The sequence below is a fragment of the Canis aureus genome, chromosome 12, assembly GCF_053574225.1.
Source record: "Canis aureus isolate CA01 chromosome 12, VMU_Caureus_v.1.0, whole genome shotgun sequence".
Lineage (NCBI taxonomy): Eukaryota > Metazoa > Chordata > Mammalia > Carnivora > Canidae > Canis > Canis aureus.
In genome coordinates, this window is record NC_135622.1 from 11,301,356 (window position 1) to 11,319,423 (window position 18,068).

Sequence of the window (18,068 nt, forward strand, 5' to 3'; positions counted from 1 at the left end):
CCAGCTGCGTGATAAATCCGCCTCTGGAGACTTTCTTCTCTCCTATAAAGGTTTGCCCTTGGTGAGACTCAGATATAGGTCATTCATTTAGTCATAAATGTTTCTTTTGCATGTATTGTGGCTTAAACATCCTTTTGGTTAGAAGGGATAAAGTGATGAACAAGACAAATATCTCTGGCCTTGCAAAGCTTACTTTCTAGAGTCAGTGAAACAGATTTTCGAATGGCCAAGTTTTTAGTACAATATATTAGTGCTCTCATAGAAATTTTCATTTGAGGTCCTTTATCTGTCCTCACTCCTAAGGTAACAATTGCAAACAGCAGGGATTTGGGGGATGTATTTCAGATGGGGGGGGAACACTTTTCCATTTCCTTAAAGCCTTCCATTTTCACTTATGCACAAAACTGACCTTCGCTTCCACGAATTTAAATGTCTTTCCTCCGGCCCATGCCCTTCCATCGGGAACTGTATTATTATTGTCAGAGCCTCCAGAACAATCTCTGGTATCTCAACCCAGGCATCTTGAGGCCCATTTTATGTTTTTTTTTTCCTTTTTTTAAAAGACTTTATTGACTTATTCATGAGAGACACAGAAAGAGGGGCAGAGACATAGGCAGAGGGAGAAGCAAGTTCCCTGGGGGGAGCCCAATGCGGGACTCGATCCCCGGACCCAGGATCACACCCTAAGCTGAAGGAGACGTTCAACCACTGAGCCACCCATGTGCCCCTTGAGGGCCACTTTAAATAGTATGCTAGGTTGCATCTATTTCATGCTCTACAACAGGTCTTATGCTGAGGTTGAGTACAGCCATGGTTGATGGCCAAGAGGGTCATATTCAAGCCATCCTGCGTGAGGACAGTGCTTTAGGTTTGGCACTAAATTATTTGATAGTTTAACCCTTTGCACTGGAAGGAAGCCATCTTATCTTAGTTCTATTACCTTGCAGTTTCTCTTCCTTTTATCCATTGGTCAATATTACATTCTTTCTTTACATAGGCCACATGCTTTGTTTTTCTCATTAGTACTTAGAAGTTTTTAGTTTTTGACAACTTGTATTAAGATTTCTTTATTGCAAGCAATAGAAAACTCAAACTGGCTTATAAGCTAAAATAAAGTACAGCCCCCAAAACCAAAGTCTAGAGGTTTGAGGCTTTGGGGTGGGTGGGGTCCTGTGGCTCCTGCCCCTTTCTCCCACTCTTCTCTTAGCTCTGCCCACTTGTGCTTGCACCTTCATCCTCAACCTGGCAGCAAGACATCTGTCGCAGAGGGACCTCCCATCCAGGAATGGTGATGTTCAGAGAAACTCTTCCCAAGGCAGTCTCTGAAAAATCTCTCCTTTTGTTCATCGGCCAAAATGATTACACACCCATTTCTGAACCAATCACTGGCAGTGGGTTGAGATGACCCCTGACCAGATCAGATCCAACCCCTGGGTCGAGTGGAGGCGGGAACTGGGGTTGGATCCACGTCCCTGGAGGCCGGAGAGCTCTGTGGCAGAAAGAGAAATGCCAGCGGGAGCCAGAGTTCGAGCAGCAAGGAGGAACAGGAACAGAGGACAGAGGCCAACACTGCCCTGCCACTTTGGATGGCATTCTGGTTGCCTCGGGGACATCTTGTTCATTTCTGAACGTACTTCTCCAGTTTCCAGTTAGTAAGACCAGGCTCAGACCTGCCAGATGATGACTATGAAAAAAAAAAAATTCATTGTGTTCAGTATGAAAATGAGGCTGGGTGTGGTACATACATGACTAAAGTACTTCTTTTTTTAGCCAAATCAGTTGAATTTTCGTTTTTGAAAATAGTCCACAGGCTTTAACTGCCAAAGTTTCCATGGAGAGGCTGGAGGGATTTTATGGAGCATACTTACCACACAGAACCAAGCTTCCTTAGAATTCTGCCCAGAGGTGCACATAACTGGGTGGTTTGGTTTCACCTATGCTTTGGCAGATCCTGAGCTACTGGGGGGCTTGGTCAGATTCTCTGGTTCTCTACCTTCTGCCTTCAGAGGCATTTTCTTTATTGAGTCAAACCTCACATGGCTACTGATGTTTGAAGGACATTTGCTGTCCTCTCCCTCTCTCTCTTCTTTGGGGGTGGGACAGAAGTGGGCTGTACAGGATTCTTTAATTTTATGTAAATGACCCACCTTTTCTTCTTCCTCTGGGGTGTTATAAAAATTAGTGTTCTAAAAACATTTTTACAAAGTGCTCCCTTGAGATGCAAAGAAAAGTGCTAGCAGCACAGCAGGTTCTCCATGAAACTGTTTAAGTGGGAGGAGGGAAGGGAAGAGTCATACACGTGCCTCTGGCATTTTTCAGGTATTTGGGAATTCAACGAAAATATATCCTTTTAAAAATGATTTTGGCTTTTCACCATCAACCAGGTCACAGACTGAGCCTCTGTTCACTTTTCCCACTTGGCTGGTTGTGGACTTAACTAGGGCACCTCAATGGGCAAGCTTAGTGCAACAGAGTGGTGTTTGTGGAAACTGACCAAGTGATGAACTAGGTTTGTATTTATTATCATCACGGATACTTTCAATGTCCTTTTGATGTGCTAATAGTTCTTCCTAAGGAAAATTATGCAAACTATTAATTAAATCAAGAGCAGCAGTCCCTACTGAACTACAATATGCAGATTTGCTGATCTAGATGGACCTGAGCCAGGCAGCGGCCTTTGGCTGCACAGATGCTCTCTGGGGTCAGCTCTCCCTCACATCTGTCACCCTTCCAGAAAGGGCTACAAGAACCCTGCATCCATTGGTTGCTGGGCTCTCAGAGCTCCCTCACTGGGGGGAATCCAGACACATTGCTGCAATTCACCCAGGAAAGACCAACTATAGATCCAAATGACTGAACTCGGGGACTCAGGAAGGCAATACAGAACCTTCCAGTTACCCTACGAATTCCTAAGTCGTCACTGGAGTTCCTGTATGGCTTACAAGTTGTAACGGAGGTGGAAGAATGATCACACTGAAACTCAAAAGCCAGAAAGACAATGTGATGTGTTAGAAGTCGAACCTTGGTAGGCTGGGTACGTTTCACCTGCTGATAGCTTTTGGTTCTAGGAGCTACCATCTATACATACGGTGTGAGCATTACTATCACTGGGCTGTTGATGCAAATGCTGGCCCAGGCTGGGCCTGACAATACATGTGCCGATGCCGGGCACACACAGAGGGGAGTCTTGTTATTTCTTGGTTCCCGATGTGTTCTAGTTTCATCCCTAGCCCCAACCAGCCTTTGCCCTCCTGGACCCTTGGCTGCTCTAGCAATGTCCAGCCTGCTGGCTGCCCACTCTTCCTGGTGGAGGACTTTCAGCAGCACAGCTGTAGACAGATGTGATGCACAGGATGCACAGGATGTTTTTATTTTCCTCTCACTCAAGGTTTATTCTCTCCTTCCCTTCCCAGAATAATCCCCATTTGCCCTTTTACTCTGCCCAAACTTCTAATTTTTAGGTCAGTCTTTTTCTCTAAAATGTCATTGAGTGTTGAATTTCATATTTTACGATGTTAACTTTGTGAAATGCTTTTCCATGAAGACCTTCATGACTCCCAGGTCCTGAGCAGGGCCTTTGTGTTAGGTTCTGTACCCTTGTCTCTGCTCCATCTTCATCCAGCCATAGAAGTAGATGGATAAATGTTCTTCCCATGGAGTAGGACAATAAAAATGACATGGAGGCTCCCCCTACCCCAGGTAACAGTTCCCTTGTTAGGGGAACCAGAAGCCTCTGAGGCCACTACTGGAGACATAATCCTTTGGCCTAATTAAGCCATTTCCTCTAGTTAAAATGAATCTTTCTAAGTGGGGTCGCTTCAGCATAAATGAGTCATTTGGGCCTTCTAAGGAGGTTTCTGAAGAAGCAAAAAAATGTCAGAAGATTATGGTGTAAGTTCAGAGTGGGAATGGCAGGGTCATATGGAAAAAGGTTGAGGGAGGCGGGAGGCACAGATACGAAGAATATGTTCTCAACTGATGAGCCTCTTCTGTCTCCAACTGTTGCTAAGGGTTGGTCCATCCCAGCTGCATTGGCTTCTGGATGAAGCAGGGCCCTGAAACTAGGTGCAGGGCTTGCTCATGCTGGGTCCTAATTGACCTCAAGACAACTAGCCTCAGTAGGATTCCTGGATTCTACAAAATAATCAGCTAATCCAATGGAAAAACAAAACAAAACAAAACTGGGCTCTCTGGTTGGAGAGTTTATTTTAGTTCTTTGTTAAACTGACTGGTTGTTCATGGAACTGACCAAGTGCGTCACTGAGCAACCTGGCTGCTTTGCTGAAGAATCACAAATGAATGACATGACAGTTCTTTTGTTCTTGTGTAACAACAGCCGCAAAAAAACCCAGTCTCTTTCAATGCACAAGCAAGGCCTCTGGGAATATGGCCTAGTACCTAAGAATGCAGAAGCCTAGGGTCAATTTTTGCAGTCCCTCTTTGTTAGCTGTGGGACCACTCAATGCTCTTTTCATCTGCAAATGCAGATAATAGTAACACCAACCTTGTAGAGAGTTTTCTTTTAAAGATTTTTTTAGAGAAAGAGCATGTGCAGGGAGAGGAGCAGAGGGAGAGGGACAAGTAGACTCTGTGCTGAGCATGGAATCTGATGTAGGGCTCCACGCAGGGCTCAATCCTATAACCCTGAGATCATGACCTGAGCAAAAATCAAGAGTTGGATGCTTAATCCACTGAGCCACCCAAGCACCCTGGCCTTGTAGAGTTCTTTAAGGAAGAATGATTCTGCACATGAAGTGCTTACTGAGTATCTGGCAAATACTAAGCATTTAATAGATGCCAAGTACAATTTTTAATATTAGTATGAGGCCAGTAGGTCAGTTTAATAACTACTGTCTTGACAATCAGGAACACCTACAGCATCTTCTCAACAAAAATTCATCCCCAGAGTAGTGTCTTGGGAAGAAGAAACAGCTGTGTACGAGGGTGGGGGCAGAAGGAAACAGGTTCCTCTGTCCAGTGTCCTACAAACCACTATTGCAATGTAGGAAACAGCGCCCACATTGCATGTGGCCTTCTGGGGGAAGGAGCAGGGACTGGGAATTTGGAGAACTCTGAGCCAGAGTGATTCCCAGTTCACTGCTCTCAGGAAAATGATTTGTGTCTACAATGCACGTATAAGTGTATGGCCTGAGCACATGTACATTTACACACACACTCACTCCAGGCTGGAACAACATGGCATCGAATGTATTTTCTTTCTTGTGTTCCTTCTTATCTCTTACATCCTTTGCAGTCCATTCGGGCATAATTATTATTGCTTTGCTGGCTCGGTTCTGCAGCTCTCTAGAGTGGAGCAGATGTCGACAGCTCTGAAAGATCCCATGCTATTACACAGCAGAACAAATGAGGATGTCAGAAAAGGCTCTTCAGTCTAACAAGAAAACAGAGGAAAGAGACAAAAAGAATAAAGCCTTTGGAGACCAGCAGACTCGCTCTGATTAGATCTTATGCTAACATGATGCCCACTCTGCGTACTAACAGTGATTTAATATGTTTAAACGATACTGGGGAAATAGGTCTTGGGGAAAAAAAAAGAGAAAGAATTTCTTCCCTGGCAGGCATGATTAAGATGGTGTGGGTTCCCTAGAACACACAACTGCAGCATGAGACTGTGGAGGGCAGGCCCAAGCATTCTTGCCTACAAGGCTGGACATGGTCTCCTAACACTGGGCAGCCGCAGCTCTCCCGCCATGGGGGAGCCAGACTAGCTGCTCTGATGCATTAGCTGGCTGGTGCAGGACGGGGTGGCGGCCTCACTGCTGGGCCACTGTTTCTTCTCTTGATATGGGAAGGTGTACTTTAAAAACATTTTATATTCGGGGCCACGAGTCCACATGTCCTAATTTTTCCTAATCTTTAACAAAGATACAAAATACTCTAGACTTTTGGAAGTGGGGGAGAAGGAAGGCTGAAATCAAATCAATGTATCAAAGTCCATGTATTACATATAGAACGGATGGGGCGATTTACTAATTGAACAGGTCCTTCAGTTCCTTGCTCTGAACCTATTTGTTCACTTCCTATTTGAAATTCTAACTACTAATGTAATAGTTCTTTCACTAGGCCACAGCAGAATAGAGAGAATTTAGAAAGGCCAACTTTGGGATAGAAAAGATGGAGAGACAGCTAGGTATATATAAAATTCTGACCATATGGAAAGGTGCTGATAAGTGGATGTGAAATGAGAAGGCACGAATACCACACTGAAGCAGAGAACACTTTAGGTGTTTGTTAACTTATTTGCTCTGAAGTCCTCCCACAGTGGGTCTGAAGCAGTGGTCTGGCAGCTTTTGTTATATGAATAAAGAATAGCACATACTTCAAAAATCCCCAAAGAATAGAAGTTCAAAAACAATAAAGCAGCTCCCTGGAGGGCAACAAATTATCAGTGTTCATTGTTGAAATGCATGCAATGAATTGAAAACCCCGGGACGTTCCTCTGCCCCTAAAAATGCCTGGACTCTCTCATCCAGGTGTTAGGATCCATCTATAAGCACAGAAGAGAAACTCAATAGGAAGAGAACTCGAAGGTCACCTGGTCCAGCATCAGTTCCTGCCAAGTGATTAGTTGGCCCATGCTGGATGCCATCTAATGACATTCCCCTGTGAGATGGGGCCAGTCCATTGTCAGAGTGGTCAAATTATTAGAAAGTTCGTGCTTGCTGTGATCTAAATATGCCTCTGTATTTTCACCCACTTGGCCATGGCTCCACCGTCCAGGGCCCCAGGAAGGAGCAATCTAAGCCTGTTACACATATGAGGACAGGGATCCTAATACCTGCCTCCTCCTCTGCATCCCTCCCACCATGGCCCAGCCCCAATCCTTTCTCGTTCTATACATCTATGATTTCAAGTCCTCAACTCTGCTTAGAGTGATCATTTTTATAAGGTGAACTGACATACCGAAACCTAGCACAGTTCTTTAGGTATCAACTGAATGGCCCAAAGGCAGTCTTGAGTGGTGAATTAGCACAAGTGCAGTCAGAACATCATGTTCATATCCAAGCTCTTGTAAGTAACTTGTTCAAAGTCACATAATCTCCCTAAGCTTCTGTTTCCTTATCTGTAAAATGGGATAATAGACTCGATGAGGGGATCTATATAAAGAGGTTTACCAGATAGCAAACACTTCACAAATGTAAGTCATCGTTTTGGAGGAAGAAAGGTAACTGCCTCCCTCATATTTGACCTGCCCTCCCATTACAATCTAAGTTTACAGTGAAAGGGTGGTTCATTTTGAGCTGATCACCAACTGAAACATCTCTATCATGTTCACATAGGCTACCATCAAAGCACATCTGCTGCTTATTCCCTCTTATTTGCTTGTTTATTTTAACCAAGTGCAGGACTTTACATTTATCCCCATTAAACATAATCTTATTAGATCTGGTCCATTGTTTCAGTCTGTCAGATCTTTTTTGCATCCCAATTCCACGGTCCAACACATTAGCTAGCTCTTCCAGCTTTGTGTCACCCACAAATTTTATCACCAGGCCATCAATGTCTTCATCCAAATCATTAATAAAAATAGTTAACAAGGCAAGACGGAGGCCAGAAACCTGTGGTGTGAAAGATCCTTTCTCCAGATCGTCATCAATCTATTAATTAGTACTCTACATTCAATCAGTTACTCATCTACCTGACCTGGCTACCTTCAGCTCCCGCCCAGAAGTGCATCTTATATTCAAGGGCAGGGACTTTATCTGCCAAATGTACCACTGCAACCCAAATGCATTGTTTGCATAATACCCAAAAACCAGTCTAGTAACTCTCAGAAACATGGTAAGTCTGGGAAAATGCAGGGACTCCTTACCTCTCACTGGAAGACCACATCCAGCTCACCTGCCAAAGGTCCAAACTGCCTGCCCATATTATATATTAAAGGTCACAGGGATGCTTGGATGGCACAGTTGGTTAAGCATCAACTCTTGGTTTCTATTTAGATCATGACCTCAGGGTCGAGAGATCATCCTTCCTCAAAGCTTCAGTCCCCAAAGCAGACAGTGAACCACCTAGAGCTGAACTTAGCTGGCTGGGCCCCAGGATCCCAAGGGGGCCTTTAGAACCTTTTTTCTTGCCTGGGCTTCCATTTTTTGTCACCAACATCTGTGGGAACCTTACCTCTTCCAGCTTGAAGTTACTTTCCTGGATAGAAAATATGGAAAGAATATAAATGCTAAACAGGTCTGTTTCATCATCTGTTCCCACATTGTGCCAATAACAATATTGATCAAGCAATGGACATAGTTATGTTTGCCAGAAGACAAAAACAATAACTTGGTTTGAAGAATTTGGGTGTCTTTTAGCGGTCTGGGGAGCAGTTGCAACAAAAAACTAGATGGCTCACCACTAGCCATTGTGGGAAGATGGCTTACCACAAGGTAAGCAATAGCTACCAGGAGAGGGATCTGTCCCAGTCCCTGGGTTTCTGACTGTCCCCTGTCTCATTCTCCCACCCTCAGATTCTGGTCCAAAACCCCCCACTAACACTACAGAGAAAGTGTTTAAGATCTTGGAATTCTAAGTTCATCAAATGCCAACACATACTATATATGTGGCCTGGGGCCAATCTGTGTCAGGGAGGAACACCTTACCTTACAGTAATTACCTCAGAGTGGCTATGAAGATCATAGGATATAATGGCCTTACAAGTGCTATGTACAGTGCCTGGCCTGTGTGGGGTTGAATAGTGGTAGTCCACTATTACCTTCTGGTCTCTGCCTTCTTCTTGCCACATTTGGTTCTACTCTTGTCTCCAGTCCCCTGTCTATCCCTTCTTCTCAGCCTTTGCTAGGTCTGTCTCAAGCTTTAATTTTCTACTTACCCTTCATAAACTGGCTTCTTCCCACTCCACCCTTCCCATCGGCTTTTGACAATACCTCATTTACACTGAAAATCCCTTGTTGACTCTACTTCTGGAAATACAGACCAAGTATGTGTGCAAAATCCTATCCCCTACGTGGACGTCCAAGGTCCCCATTTATGACAAGCCCCAAGGAATAAGGAGTAACAGCCTTCAGAACTTTTTCATCAATCTCATTAAGGTTACAGTGTTTGGGATCAAATCATGGCTTCTTCATATTTTAACCACATGACCTTGGACAAGTCAGTTTCCTGCCTCAGTCCCCTCATCTAGAAGATGGATACCATAAGATAGGATTGTTGGGAGCACACACCATTCAGCATCATGCCTATTACAAAGCAAATGTTCAGTAAATGTTGGCTGTTATTACCAGCCTCATTTGCACCAGCCTTCTATACTTTATATTTATTCTAGTATCCATTTTCTTTTTATTTTTTTAAAAGATTTTATTTATTTATTCATGAGAGACACACAGAGAGAGGCAGAGACAGGTAGAGAGAGAAGCAGGCTCCCTACGGGGAGCTCGATGTGGGACTTGATCCCAGGACCTCAGGGTCACAACCTGAGCCAAAGGCAGATGCTCAACCACTGAGCCACCCAGGCACCCCTAGTATCCATTTTCTTAATAGATTCTATTTATTTTATAAAGAATTATTTATTTTAGAGGGAGAGAGTGTATGTGAGAGTGAGAGCATGGTAGGGAGGGGCTTTAACAGATTCTTGTGATTCTATTAGATTTGCTCTTGGTCATGTATTATTCTCTTAAGTTTACTAAATTTCTGAGCTCAATAGCAAGGTCTCTAGAAGCCGTATGAATTATTCTAGATGATGCCTTCCCTTCGATGAGGGAAAGCACACTAAAAAAAAAAAAAAGCACAATGAAAATGATGATTATCGTACTACAATATTTTTAGATCAATTTCAACCATATTCAGATTTTTAGAGATCATACCCATCCTATCCTCTTCCTACAGTTCTCTCAAAACCTATATGGAACCATGTGCTTACGTGTTATACTATGAGTTATTTGACAATAAATCCATGCTTTAGTCACAACTTCCTCCATCTTCAACATTCATAACTTAATTCTTTTTTTTCATAACTTAACTCGTATATTTAATGAGTTTCTGTTATGTGGCTAGCACGACATATAAAAACACTAAGGTGTAATTCCTGCCTTCAAGAAACAACTAAGTTAAGTGGGGGGAGAATTCTGTTTCGGGTTAGCTTGTAAAAGATTGCAGCACATCTTCATTCCCATGGTAACACCAAGAAAAATTTGGATAATATAAAAATTTGGATAATATAAAAATACAGAGCATATTTTCTGGCCACACCAGAATTTAATTATAAACCAGTAATAAGAAGAGATCTCAAAAATGTTAGAATATTTAGATGTTAACCAAAAATCTACAAAAGAAAAAACTCAAGGAAAATTAAATAATATTTTTAAGTGGAAGATAATAAAAGCACACAATATCTAAATTTCTAGGATGCAACTAAGGTGATGCTAAGAGTAAAATTCAGAGTTTTAAATGTTTCCATTAGGGGCACCTGTGTAGTTCAGTGGTTGAGTGTCTTGTCTGCCTTTAGCTCAGGTCATGATCTTGGTCCAGGGATTGAGTTTCTCTTCAGGCTCCACGCAGGGAGCCTGCCTCTCTGTCTGCCTGTGTCTCTGCCTCTTTGTCTCTCATGAATTAAAAAAAAACAAAAAAGTGCTTCCATTAGAAAATAGGAAAGGTCTAGCTAGACAGCCCTTCCTCTGCTGTCCTGCCTGCCACCCCCTTGCGGTGTATTCAGTTAACTTCTAGTTCCTTTAGACCTTATTTTTTAAAAAAAATCACTGATCTAAGCTTCTATCTTAAGAAGCTAATAAAGGAATAAATTAAATAGAAGATGGGAAATAATAAAGAGTGAAGAATCCATGAAATAGAAAACAATGGAGAAAATAAACAGCCAAAAAAGTGTTTTTGAAAAGATCAATAATATTGACAAATTTCTAGTTAGACTCAATAAGGAAAAGAAAATGCAAATGACCAATATGAAGAATGAAAGGAAAGATATTCCCTCAAATCCTACAGATCTTAAAATAAGAGGATATTATGAATAACTTTATGCCAACAAGTTTTACAATGTGAAAGAAGTGAATAATCCCTTGAAAAATACAAATTTTCAAAATGGACACAAGAAGAAATAAATGATCTGAAATCTGTTAAAGAAATTGAATTCACCATTAAATTTCCCCCCCTACGAAGAATGCTTCTGGCCCAGATAATGCTAATGGTGAATTCTATCAAACACTTAAGAAATAATACCGATCTTAATCTCTTACAGAACCAAAGGAGAAGGGGTTACCTCTCAACCCTTTCTAAGAGCCCTCATATTCCTAATACCAAAATCTGACAAATGCACCACAAGAAAACTACGAGCCAATATTCCTCATGAATAGAGATGCAAAAATCCTCAGCAAAACATCAGCAAATCAATGTAGAAAAGGGATAACATATCATGGCCAAGTGAGATTTATCACAAATAAATGCAAAGTTGGTTAAAGTGAGAAAATAATGTAACCCATTCCACTAAAAAAAAAATTAATAAAGGGAGAGAAATCCTATGAACATCTCAGCAGATCCCGGAAAGGAATTTGACAAACTTCAGCATCATTTCAAGATAAAATCTCTAGGCAAATTAAGAGTAGAAAAGAACTGCCTCAATCTGATAAAAGGTATTTACAAAAACTTATACCTAAGACCCTCTGTGGATGAGAAAGTATGGAGCGTTTTCCCTCTAAGTTCAGAAACAAGGTAAGGAAGTCCACTCTCACTGTATCTAGTCAACACTGGATGTGACTCCTTTCCATTAGGCAGAAAAATAAAAGTCATGAAGACTGGGAAAGACAAAGTTTAAATAAGACAAAGTTATCTTTATTTACAAAGACATGATTTTGCATATAGAACATTCAAAGGAATCTACCCCCAAATTCTACTGAATCTAATCATTAAGTGAGGTTTCAGGATACAAGCTCAATATAGAAAATGTAATTATTTGTCTATGTATTATCAATAAACAACTCGAAAAGGAAATTAAAAGTCAATAGTATTTACAATAGAATCAATATGAAATAACTACAAGTCACTTTTTAAAAAGATGCGTAAGACTTTACACTTAAAACTATAAAATAGGGATGCCTGGGTGGCTCAATGGTTGAGCACCTGCCTTTGGCTCAGGTCGTGATCCTGTGGGATCCAGTCCTGCATTGGACTCTCTGTGGGGAGCCTGCTTCTCCCTCTGCCTATGTTTCTGCCTCTCTCTGTATCTCTCATGAATAAATAAAATCTTTAAAACAAAAATAAGACTATAAAATATTGAGAAAAATTAAGACAGACTAAGAAACAGGGAGAGATATACCATACTTACAGTGTAGTATAACCAATATTGTAAAGTCGGTGTTTCCTCACAAAACTGACTTCTAGATTAAATGCAATTCCACTCAAGTTCCCAGGAAGGTTTCTGTAGAAATTGATGAGTTGATAAAAATAAAATAGTTGGAGGGATTTACACAACCTGATTTTAAGTGTTACTGTAAAGCTTTATGGTATTTTTTAAAGACTATTTTGCTTTTTTATGTTTCCATATAAATGTTAGTATTAACTTGTCAATTTCTGAGACAGTAAGTTATTGGTGTAAAGACAGACAAATAGATCAATGGGGCAGAAAAAAACCTCACAATTACTATCTAATGATCTTTGCCAGAGGTGCTGAGGCAAATCAATGGGGCAGGGACAGGCTCTTTAACAAATTGTGCTGGAATCTATTCAGTAGCAAAAGAAACATGGATACTTGAAACAACATGAATGAACCTCAGAAATATCGTGTAATAGTCTGAAAGAAACCAGATGCAGAGGAATACTACTTAAAAATCATATGAAATTCCAAACATCCAAAACTAGTCTGTAGGGATAGAAATTAGGATAGTGGTTACCTCTGGATGGAGGGGGTGAGGACTAGTAAGGTGCACAAAGGGATTTTCTAGAATAATGGCAATGTTTTAGGTCTTATTTGGGATATTAAATGGGTTTTTACATTTATCAAAACTCATTGAATGGTACATTTAAGATCTGTACTTTACTGTTATTATACCCCCATAAGCAAATATTAAAAAAAAAAAGAACCCAGAAGCAGGAAAAGAGGGAAGAAAACACAAAGAAAAATTATAATATGTTGTAAGTATAATGCTAGAGACATGCACAGTTTGATGGGAGAACATGGAAGGAGCATAAACAGCTTGATTGTGGACAAGTCTTCCAGCTGAGATCTAGCTACATGAGAATGACACTTCTCTACCCCTCCTGGCATCCTTGTCAACTTGCTCTGAGGATCTCCTTCTCCAGTAGTTGACTGACTTAACACCAGGAAACAATTTGGGGTCTGCCCTGACTTTTGACTACTTGAACCTAGGACAATTCATTGAGGTATAGGGAGAACCCATACTTGTGGGGAAGGGGAAAAGGAAGAACAATCTAGAATCCTCTCAGTAGCTGTCAAATACTTGTTTTTCCTGTTTTCCTTTCCTGGTGCTCACCCAACAATCCATCAGCATCCTCAACAACCCAGGTGTGAATCCCTCTATCACCAAATCCTCCTAATTGCTCCCCCTTCTCTGCCTTTTTGGTCCAATTTAACATCAAGATTCAATCTCTGCAAATCTGTTGAAAAATCTGGCTATTTGCAAACAAAGAGAAAATTTATTGCCTTACATACCATATATCAAAATAAATCCAGATGGATAGGAGAAAATTATAAAATGGAACCAAAATTTGAAAATATTGGATGAATATTGTCAGAGATCTGAGTGAGGAAAGGACTTCCTGTACAGATAACTAAGAGGGGAGTCAGAACAAAACAGATTCCTTAATGAAAATACAAAACTTAAGTACATCAAAAAGTCATTACAATTTTTAAAAGCCTTACAGCAGTCTGGCAGAAAGCATTTTCTACAAATATTTCAGAAAAAGGATTTATATCCTTAATAACTAAAGAAGGAAAGAGAAACACTGTCATTACAATAAAAAATAAAAGTAGGCAAAGACAATATAAATGATTAACTTAGAAAAACAAAAGTTCACCTCAGGAGTATCCAAACAAATAAAATAACCTTGAGATATCATTTTTAAATCTATTGAAATAACAAAGTGTTTGAAAAATGACAACACTCAAAATCCAGTAAGATCAGCATTTTTTTCCCCACTGTGGAGGGAGTATAAATTAGCGCAGTCTTTCTGAAAAGCAGTTAGGCAAACTTGTATCAAAAATCTTAAAAATGGTCTTACCCCTTAAGAATTCCACATGTATGAATCTATCCTAAACAACCAGAAGGGCAAACACATTTTATACACAAAGATGTTTAACAAAAAAGGAGAACTACCGGGCAGCCCGGGTGGCTCAGTGGTTTAGCGCCGCCTGCAGCCCAGGGCCTGATCCTGGAGATCTGGGATCAAGTCCCACGTGAGGCTCCCTGCATGGAACCTGCTTCTCCCTCTGCCTGTGTCTCCGCCTCTCTCTCTCCTCTCTGTGTATTCTCATGAATAAATAAATAATATCTTAAAAAAAAAAAAAAAGGAGAACTACCTAAGTGAGTACGGATGTGATAATGGACTGAACAAATTGTTGTATATCAAAATAATGGAATATTTTGCAGGCTTTTAAAAGTCGGTTTTTTAAAAAACAATTTTAAATATACTATTGGGATTACACACACACACACACACACACACACACACAAGACCAAGTTTTTACACAGCAAAGGAAACTACCAATAAAATGAAAAGGCAACCTACTGGATGGGAGAAGATATCCTCAAATGACATATCCAATAAGGGGTTAATATTCAAAATGTATAAAGAACTTATACAACTCAACACTGAAAAAAGAAATCCAATTAAAAATGGGCAGAGGACCTAAATAGACATTTTCCCAAAGAAATACAGATGGCCAACAGACACATGAAAAAATGTTCAATATCACTGATCAGGGAAATGCAAACCAAAACCACAATGAAATATCACATCTAGCAGAACGGCTAGAAAAAAAAAAAAAGAAAGAAAAGAAAAGAAAAGAAAAAAGAAAAGAAAAGAAAAGAAAAGAAAAGAAAAGAAAAGAAAAGAAAAGAAAAGAAAAGAAAAGAAAGAAAGAAAGAAAGAAAGAAAGAAAGAAAGAAAGAAAGAAAAGAAAGAACGAATGTTGGCTAAGATGTGAAGAAAAGGGAACCCTTGTGTACTGAAGGTGGGAATGTAAATCGGTGCAGCCACAGTGGAAAACAGTATGGATTTTCCTCAAAAAAATGAAGACTAGAAATACCATATGATGCAGCGATTTCACCATTGGGTATTTATGCAAAGAAAACTAAAACACTACGTCGAAAAGATATATGCACTCCAATGTTTATGGCAGCATTATTTACAATAGCCAAGATATGAAAGCAACCCAAGTATCAATCAATAGATGAATGAATAAAGAAAATGAGGTACATACATGTAATGGACTAATACTCAGCCCTAAAAAAGAAAGATCTTGCCATTTGCAAAAACATAATGACCTAGAGGATATTACACTAAGTGAAAGAAGTCAGACAAAGGCAAATGCTATATGCTTTTACTTATATGTGGAATCTAAGAAATAAAACAAACAAGAAGCAGAAACAGACCCATAAGTACAGACAATAAATTGATAGTTGCCAGAGGGAAAGGGGTGGGGGAGATGGGCAAAATGGGTGAAGGGAAGTGGGAGGTACAGGCCTCCAGCCACAGAATGAATAAATCACCAGGATGAAAGATGCAGGATAGAGAATATAGTCAATGGTATTGTGATAATGTTATATGTGACAGATAGTAGGTAACGTGGCAAGTGTAGCATAGTGTGTAAAATTGTCAAGTCACTATGTTGTATACCTGAAACTAATGTAACATTGTGTGTCTACTATATGTCAATAAATAAAAAATAAAAATTATAAAAAGCTTAAAAAATTTGGACACTCAAAGATACCCCAAATATGTTAATTGCAAAAGGATATAAAACTTTATACATCGTGATTTTATTTTATTTTATTTTATTATTATTATTTTTTATTTATTTATTTATGATAGTCACACAGAGAGAGAGAGAGAGAGAAAGGCAGAGACATAGGCAGAGGGAGAAGCAGGCTCCATGCACCGGGAGCCCGACGTGGGATTTGATCCCGAGTCTCCAGGATCACACCCTGGGCCAAAGGCAGGTGCTAAACCGCTGCGCCACCCAGGGATCCCACATCGTGATTTTATTATGCAGTAAAACAAAATACACACATTGAAAAATACTGGAAGAAAATATGCATATTTACCGAATCCTGCCTCAAGAGCATGCTAGAGTTCCTGGTTTAGGACTCCAGCCTACATAGGCAACTGATTATATACTGCCATGGTTATGCAGAAGAATGTCTGTTTCTCACTATAGGGTATGGGAGGTCCAGTGATGGAGAAAAATGGTCTTATTCCTTAAGAATTCCACATGTATGAATCTATCCAAAGTACTTAGGATCACTCAAGGACAAGAAGTGCTCTTCTAGATTTCTCCCCAGGGTCACAGGTCCTAACAGCATCCCTATAGGATTCTCCCCTTGAATAATAAGCTGGAAAGAGCTCTGTTTGGAGAAGAGCCAGACTGAATTCTGCCTCTTTAGCAGGAATGCGAATCTAAAGTGAGGAAGAGAAGGTTAAAGCCAGTGGTTATCTGGACTATGATGGTCAGGGCTCTCTGCCAAGCACTGATGCTTCTCTATTTGGTAGAACATTAACCCTCTTCTAGAGCAGAGCATCTGAAAATGGAGGGACAAGGCCATGCCTTTCCCTGGCAGTTTTGGGAACTAGAACTTAAAGGGGATGTTTAGGTCTATAAAGAGGGCTAGAGAGCACCAGGCTAGAAGTCGGTCTCCATTGGGCAAGCTGTAGCTTCTCTTTTTCAACTGCATGGTGACCCTGGGCAAGTCACTTTCTCTGGGTCTCGCCTTCTTCATTATATAGTGGGCACAGTGGCACCTACCCACCTTAATTCCCAAGGCAATGTGAAAGGCATATCTAGCTTGTTATGATGTACAGATTTAAGTCTTGGATGATCTTGTACATCCTCTGCCGTGTGGTTTTGGGGTGGAGAACAGATCAGGTTCATAGCTGAAAGCATTTCCTTGCTCATCACAAGCCAGGCAGAATGGTGTGCACCACAGTTAACACCTGACTGGGAAAGCCACATAAAAATAAAGCAGAACAAGTGTCTCTCTCTTTCTAAGATATCAGATTCTGGTAGCCACAGCCGCCTCTCTTTTTTTTTTTCTATATGGCTCAAAGGTTAATTTTTTAAAACTTAAAAACAAATTTAAGTTCATTTAATTAACATATAATGTATTAGCTTCAGAGGTAGAGGTGATTCATCAGTCTTCTATAATACCCAGTACTCATTATGTTACATGCCCTCCTTAATGTCCATCACCCAGTTACCCCATACCCCAACCCCCCGTCCCCTCCAACAACCCTCAGTTTGTCTCCTATGATTAAGAGTCTTCTATGGTTTGTCTCCCTGATTTTGTCTTATTTTTTCCTTTCTTCCCCTATGATTCTGTTTTGTTTCTTAAATTCCACATATGAGTGAGATCATATAATTGTCTTTGTCTTATTGACTCATTTCACTTAGCATAATACCCTCTAGTTCCAACCATGTCATTGAAAATGGCAAGATTTTGAAGATTTTGTGTGTTTTTTCATGGCTAGGTAGTATTCTATTACATATTTATTACATCTTCTTTATCCATTCATCCCACAGCCCTTTCCTTAACCTCCCTCAACTCAAGGAATTTTGATTATAATAATAGGGACAGATGTTCTTGCTAGTAAAGGAAAAAATGGCTCATGTATTAAAGACACTGGTGACCATACTCTTAGAGAACCAGTTTTCCACACTTTCTGTGGATGGTCAATTTGAGCAATGTAGAGATACCACCTGTATGGAAGCCCTTACTGAGAAAGCAGGAAATGCAGAAAAATTATAGAGTGGTTAGTTTTGTTATTGTTGTTTCCCTTAAAACCAAGGACTGCTGGATTGGTGTCAGGAGTGTAAGTTTAGAGTCAGAACAGTTTAAGATTGAGCCCTACTTGCTCAC

General features: G+C 40.4%; 1 long non-coding RNA gene across 19 annotated transcripts in view; it reads right to left on the reverse strand.

Moving 5' to 3' along the window:
* Positions 1 to 1,051: 1,051 nt before the first annotated feature.
* The window catches only part of LOC144280566 (uncharacterized), a 30,466-nt gene continuing 13,449 nt past the window's right edge, over positions 1,052 to 18,068 (reverse strand). For 4 of the 19 annotated variants that reach the window (XR_013348999.1, XR_013348993.1, XR_013348987.1 and 1 more), the window contains 4 exons: positions 12,302 to 12,394; positions 8,143 to 8,166; positions 5,181 to 5,392; positions 1,052 to 1,684 (listed from right to left, as the gene is read on the reverse strand). This is a non-coding gene — a long non-coding RNA (uncharacterized LOC144280566). Of the gene's footprint in view, positions 1,685 to 4,179; positions 4,658 to 5,180; positions 5,393 to 6,198; positions 6,389 to 6,924; positions 7,085 to 8,142; positions 8,198 to 12,301; positions 12,395 to 16,961; positions 17,140 to 18,068 lie in introns of those variants that run through there. The other 15 variants (XR_013348986.1, XR_013348995.1, XR_013348991.1 and 12 more) reach the window with 15 other exon arrangements.